Consider the following 6972-nt stretch of genomic DNA (forward strand, 5'->3'; position numbering starts at 1 on the left):
CCGTCCTGAGCACTGTGGGGTGCTGAGCAACATCCCTGGCCTGCCCCCACCAAAGGCCAGTAGCACCCCACCCCCAGTCGTGACAACCACAAATGTCCCCAGACACCGCCATGTCTCTGGGGGGCAGACTCACCCGGGGAAGAACCACTGCTGTAGTGAAACCAATTTTATTCTTTTATATTTAACCTTAAAATGATTCCCCAGAGAGGAGCATCCTCGTTAAAACCGGACCCCTCAGTGGGAGCAACTTCTCTCCCTCTAGAAGGCAGCTCCTCGATCCTCAAATAGGAGAGACAGAGAGAGGAGGACGGCAGCCTCCTTCCGTGGAGAAGGAAGCCCACAGGGCTCTTCCCGGCTGCTGGTGTCTGTTGTCCGCATAAAAGCTTTCGATTTCGGCGTGGTATATCTTGGCCACGATAGCCCTCTTCATCTTCGTGGTGGCCCCTGTAACAGAATCAAGTCCGAGGTGGGTCCTCCGTCCACCCCTAACAGGAGCCCCCCTCACCACGGGACGAGGTGTTAGTGGGCTGAGTTTGCTCTGAGTATGCAGAGGGGCAAGTGGAGTCGGAACAGCAGGAGGCTTTGACTGAGGAGCCCAAAGAGGAGGTGCCACAGGCCTGTCCCAAGGTGCCCTGAGAATGTCCATCCCGCCCGTGGACACCGCAGTGGACGGCAGCCTCCACTGCCTTGAGACCCACTGGAGGAGATGCTGGTTAAACTCAGACCCCGGAGGCCCAGGGTCTGGGAAATGGCATTGTAACAAGCACCCCGGGGTCTCAGGCACGAGCGAACCCGTCAGGACCCATCCCCGGCCCGCGCCGCTCACCCAGCTGCCCCCCGGCCACAGAGAAGTCCGTCTTGAGGATGGTCCACTTCACGATCTTGGCACTATCCGAGGTGACCTCTGCATTCGCAGTGTCGATGCCCTGACTAATGAACTCCATGATCACGGGGTCCCTGTCACACATGATGTCTGACAGCCTGGTGGACTGGGTCCTGAGCTTCCGGCAGAGAGCCACGACCTCGCTGGTCAGCGCGTTCCGGGGCTCACCCGTGTCCGCGTTGATCTGCCACTGTCGTCCGGGGACTAGGGGTCAGGCGGCTCCCGGACCCCTCTACACCCACCACCAGCTCCCCGTGCCAAGGGCTCGCCCTCGTAGCTCACGCGTCCCTCTCACCTCGACCCTGGAGCACCGGGGTCCCCATCCCCATTGTACAGATGAGGAAACAGAGGCTCGGCCTGGGAGGGACTTGCCCAACGCCGCCCCACCTCCCAGGGGCTGGGCGGGCCAGACAGGTTCATCTGCTGTTTCGCACTGCTGGTTCCGAGACCGGGGCCTGCACTGCCTCAAATAGGAGGGAGGGGACGGTCCCCAGCTGCAGTGTGGCCCCCTGCTCAGAGACAGTGTGGGGGGACAAGATGCGTGCCCTGAGGGAGCACAGTGCTTGCGGACGGAGATCTGAGACGGTGTTCTCGGTGAGCACGGCAGGCTGCATCTCCAGGGTCGCCAGGAGCCCCCCACCACAACAGGGTGCAGCCCCCGTCCTGGGCCTGGTACCCCGGGAGCTGGCACAGGTGATCAACCAGTTGCCTCTCCTCTCCCAGCCTCGGTTTCCCCATCCTGAAACCAGGACGGCAGCCCCTGTCCAGCCGACATCCCAAATTGCCACGAGGCTCCCAGCCAGCCCCAAGGTACCTTCAGTGTAAGCAGGGCGCACAGGTACGGGGCATCCTGGCCCACCAGCACGACGTAGTGGACAAGGGGGATGTGCCTCTTCACCCGCTCCTTGATGGGATTCGGGTTGATCTTCTCGCCTGAGCTGAGGGTGATGATATCTGCACGTGGAAAGAGAAAGGTTGTGTCTCTGAAAAGCTATATCAAATCAGCTCTCATGGAGGCCTGGAGCAGGACAGGGGATACCTTCCCAAGGCAAGCCCCCTGGCAAGGGGGCTTCTGGAGGTGGAGCCCAGGCAGACAAAGGGCTCCCCTTCCTCCAAGCTGCACTTCAGCCCACCCTCAACCTTGTGCTGTGTGCAACATGCACCACTGTCCATGGCAGCCCTGCGGAGCCTGGCAGTGGCAGAGAGCAGCTTGTGGCCCTGTCTCGCTCACCCCTGATGTGCCGACGACGTAGAGGAACTCGTCAGTGTCCAAGAAGCCCAGGTCCCCCATGTGCAGCCAGCTGTGGAGATCCGTCTTCCCCCAGGTGTTCTCCTCGTCATTGAGGTACCCCATGAAGATATTCCGGCCCCAAACATGGATGCTTCCACTGCTCTCCTCATCTTCTTTCTGCACCTTGGTGCGGGTGCCAGGGAGAGACTTCCCACAGCTGGGGACAGTGGGCAGGGAGGGGGCGTTAGACACGACCAGACACAGACACCCCTGCACTCCGCCCCTCTTCCCCCATGCACACAACCATTCAGATCCTAGGCCTTGTCTGTCTGTCTCTCGGCTCCTAGAGTCCCAAGGATCCAAAGTAGGGGCAGATGGAGAAGAAAAACAGGGCGTGGACCCCAGGGAGGGAGGGCCTGGCTGAGCCCCGACTTGGAGCCAAGCTTGCAGGACACATGGGCACACCACACCCAGCCCTGGCCACCAGGAGCCCACAGACGAGCAGAGGGGACAAGGCAAGACACGGACAAACGCAAGACACCTTGTGGGTGGAGCTGGACGCTGTTGAAGGTGTCAGGGCAGGAGAGAGAACAGTGAATACAATCCAGGCCAGAATGAGGGATCTCGCCTGCCTGCTTATCTCCTTGGAAATCGGGGAGCCGGCACTTCACCTCTCGAAGCTCCTGGTTCCTACCAGGGCCCCTGGGCACCAGTCCCTGCCCTGCCTTCTCCCTGGGCTGTCTGGACACTCAGGGCGGGGCCTCAGAGCTGGCCCAGCCAACACCCAGGACGCACCCTGCATAGACTGAACTGTGTCGCCCCCAAAATTCCTAGGTCGAAGCCCTAACCCCCAGGGGGATGGTATTTGGAGATGATTAAGTTTAGATGAAGTCCTGACAGTGGGGCCCTCATGATGGGCTTGGTGCCCCTTCAAAAGAGACACCAGAGTGAGCGAGCTCCCTGTCTCTACTTCTCCGCCATGCTAGTGAGAGGGCGGCCGTCTACAAGCCAGGAGGAGAGCCCTCACCCGGAACTGAATCAGCGGCACCTTGCTGTTTGACTTCCAGCCTCCAGAACTGTGAGACAAAAATGTCTGTGGTTTAAGCCCCCCAGTCTGTGGTATTTTGTCACACACCCCAACAGGTGTCTCGATGCCCAGACCCTAGCGCAGCACAAGCTCCAAGCTCATGCTCAAAATTCCCTGAAAGAACCCAACAAATGCGTGGAGAACTCTTGGAGAGGCTTCGTCGAGCTCCTGTGTTTGCTGACTGACTTCACGTCTGCTATGTCTTATGTGGAAGGACACATTCCAGGAGCATCAGGGGCTGCCTCTGGCTGCTTAGATTGCAGGCCCCATGCCCCACAGAGCAGGGATTTTGACGTTCGGTTCCCTGCTGTGACCCAGCGCCCCTGATCACACAACACATGTCCAATGTGAGAACGGGCTTCCATCATTGGTCCGTGGAATGGAAGCTCTGAATGCCACCTCCCAGCTGGGCGACAGCTTCGGCCAAGTCACCTCTCCTTCCGTCAGCCTCCGTGCCTGTCTCCCTTTCTGCCCTGGCTCCCTGCACTTGGGGTCAAGGAGACCCCGTGGGTGGGAACGTGCTCTGTCCTGTCCCTGCCGAAAGTTGCATCCAAAGCCAAGATCACTCTAAGGATGGGGACACAGACTCTCCTTGACCAAACTCTGGTCAGGCTCCTCTGAGCCCCCTTCTCGACTAGACCTCCACCTTGGGCTGTAAGAACTGCAGACTCTGAGCACAAACGATGAGTTCATCCACTCCCCCACCCCCCCACACACACACGCATGCACGCACGCACACACGAAGAGAGGCCTGAACAAACATTAGCATCGTTTCTGACAGCTCAAGGCCGCATCCCCAGGACATCATCCCTTTAAATTCTTGCCTGAGAAATCTCAAAGCCGCCGGGAGAATTGACTGTCTGTTCCAGCCCCAAACCTGGTAATAGGCAGATGGGCCCCTGAACCCACTTTAGGAAGCTTGCAATAAGAAACTCTTTCTCTGCCCTTTGGGATGCAAACCTACCACCAGAACTGTCTCCTGGAGGACCTGAGAGCGTCCCATGACATCCGGCGCCCTGCTCCAGCCTGCACCATCGCCTCCCGCCATAGACCCACGAGAGGTTCGTTTCTCCTCTAGTAAGCACCACTTAACAAGCCCACGTGGCCTGGTCCCGTTACTGAACCCCCTTCCCGCTTTTTGAGAATTTCCACTTCCTGGACTGCCCGAGCCCCCCACCCCTGACCCCTTCCTCCTCCCTCTAAGGTGCCCATCACTTCTGCCCAAATGGGAGTGGAGTCCAGTACACTGGACCCTTCTCCCTGCTGCAGTAGCTTTACGGATAAAATCTGTCCCCGCTGCCTCAATTGGTGTCAGCTTTGTTCATCTGTGACGGTGGTCACACTTTGAGAGGTGAGCCCCCGGCACTGGAGGATCGAGGCCAGGGGAGAAAGCCAGCACACCAAAAGGGAATGCAACTTGCTCAGGTTCCCCATCCCGTCCCGTTCCCCCAACACTGGCCGAGTCCTGCGGGAAATGAGTGTGGGGCCCCTGACTTAGATCAGTGGTTGTGTAGCCAGCCTCCACGAGGGTCCCTGAAGATCCCCCTGCCCACCCAAATCCACATCCCTGTCTAGCCCCCTCCCACCCTGAAGAGGGCTCACCTGCGTGACTCATCGATGTGACAGAAATGACAAAGGGTCACTTCTGAGGTTAGAGCACAATAAGATTGCCACGTCAAAAACAAGACACCCAGTTAAATTTGAATTACAAACAAAAATTTTTTTAAGTGTATGTCCCGAATATTGTAAGGGATATACTGGGAAAAAAAAAATTGTGGTTTACCTGAAATTCACTGGGAGTCCTGCATTTTTGTTCGCTAAATCTGGCAACCTTAGTCCCAAAGGAGAGTGTGGCCTCTGCCTGGCTCTCTCTTGGGTCTCTTATTCGAGGGAAGCCAGCTGCCATGTGGGGAGGACCCTCAAGCAGCCGTGCGGAGAGGTCCGTGTCACAAAGGGCCTCCTGCTGACAGCCAGCGAGGAACCCAGGCCTCCCGCCAGCAGCCACGAGCAGGAGTCACCTCAGAAGTGGCTCCTGCAGCCCCAGTCGAGCCTTCAGATGAGGCGGCCCCCGCCGACAGCTTGACTGTGGCCTCCCGAGAGACTTCGAGCCAGGACCACCCAGCTATGAAGCTGCTCCTAAACTCCCAGTCCACAGAGACCGTGAGAGGGCGAATGTCCGTCGTTCTAAGCTGCTAAATTTAGGGGGTAAAATTTACACAGGGATGGAGGAGTTCTCTCCCAGATGCCGGGGCGTCAAAAATAATTCGCCATTAGTAAAAACAATGATTTGCGGGGCCAGCCTGGTGGCATAGTGGTTAAGTTCACGTGCTCTGCTTCTGCAGCCCGGGGTTCTTGGGTTCGGATCCCGGGCATGGACCTACACGCCGCTCATCGAGCCATGCTGTGGCGGGCCTCCCATATACAAAATAGAGAAGGATGGGCACAGACGTTAGCTCAGGGCCAATCTTCCTCACCAAAAAAAATAATAAAGATAATGATTTGCACATTAAAAATCAAATCAGAAGGGCTTCGGGTCATTCCTCACATGGACTCACTTGCTTTCCCTCGTGTGCCTTTGGATGTGTGCCCCGAGGCGGCAGAGAACAGAGCGGGATGACAGCGTGTGCTCTGGGAGAGCGCCAGCCCTCCACATGCCCGGTTGAGGAGCAGGGGTTCAAGGTCGGCCCTGGCATCCCCCCGTCTGTCCGTCCCCCCGCCAGGACCCACCTCAGCAGCCGGAATTCCCGCTGGCTGGAGAGCATGTGGACGCCCGAGCTCTCAGACAAGCCCTACACCTCGACGACGGGCATGTCAAGGCTGAGGAAGTAATTCAGGGTGGCCCCGGGGAGCCCCAGGCCACCGGTGGAGAACTGCCGGCAGCAACACAGGCCCAGGAAGCACCTGGCTGGGCTGAAGCACAGCGGGGGGTGAGTCTGCCTTGAGGAGCAGACACTGGGAGCAGAGCTGGGCCTCAGGACGCTGCGCCCGGCCCGGCGGGGCCCCCATGGGCAGCCCTGCGCCCCGGCCTCACCCCGACATCCGCCTCTTGCTGGCCCTGAGCCCCAGCCCCACGGCCCACGTGTCGATCCTCCTCCGGAACGGGGTCGAGGGGAGCTAGCTGGTCTTCAGGTTGTCCAGCCATCTGTCCCAGACCCAAGGAACGCTGTAGAAAGTGGTGGGCTTCACCTCCTGCAGCAGGTCCATCAGTGAGCCCTGCGCCACACGGCACGGTGGGGCGTCCCGCCACGACCCTCAGCCCCCCACAGCACAGAGCTGCCCACGGCGCCCCGACACACCGCAGGGCTAGGCGTTGGAAATCCTTCCCCACCCTTGCCAGTGGCAGGAGCCATGTGGTCAGTGCCTCGGGGAGACAGCCGTGGCGACCGCCAGAGACCCCAAGGGGACGGAAGGGACGGTCTGCTCCCAGCCGCCCCACTCAGCAGGACACGCGGGATCCCCGTCCTCCCCCACGTGGCTCAGCACATGTGAGGTTCAGCCATGCTGTTGGCTGTTACAGTGGAGTCGTTGGGTGGATGGGGAAGAGGGGGGAAGGTGAGGAGACAGAGAGACACAGAGACACACAGAGACAGAGACAGAGAAACATAGACATAGACAGAGACACAGAAACAGAGAGACACAGAGACACAGAGATAGAGACAGAGAAACATAGACAGAGACAGAGACACAGAGACAGAGAAACATAGACATAGAGACAGAGAGACAGAGAGACAGAGACACAGACACAGAGACAGACAGAGAGAGAGACACAGA

The sequence above is a fragment of the Diceros bicornis genome, unplaced genomic scaffold, assembly GCF_020826845.1.
Source record: "Diceros bicornis minor isolate mBicDic1 unplaced genomic scaffold, mDicBic1.mat.cur scaffold_73_ctg1, whole genome shotgun sequence".
Classification (NCBI taxonomy): domain Eukaryota; kingdom Metazoa; phylum Chordata; class Mammalia; order Perissodactyla; family Rhinocerotidae; genus Diceros; species Diceros bicornis.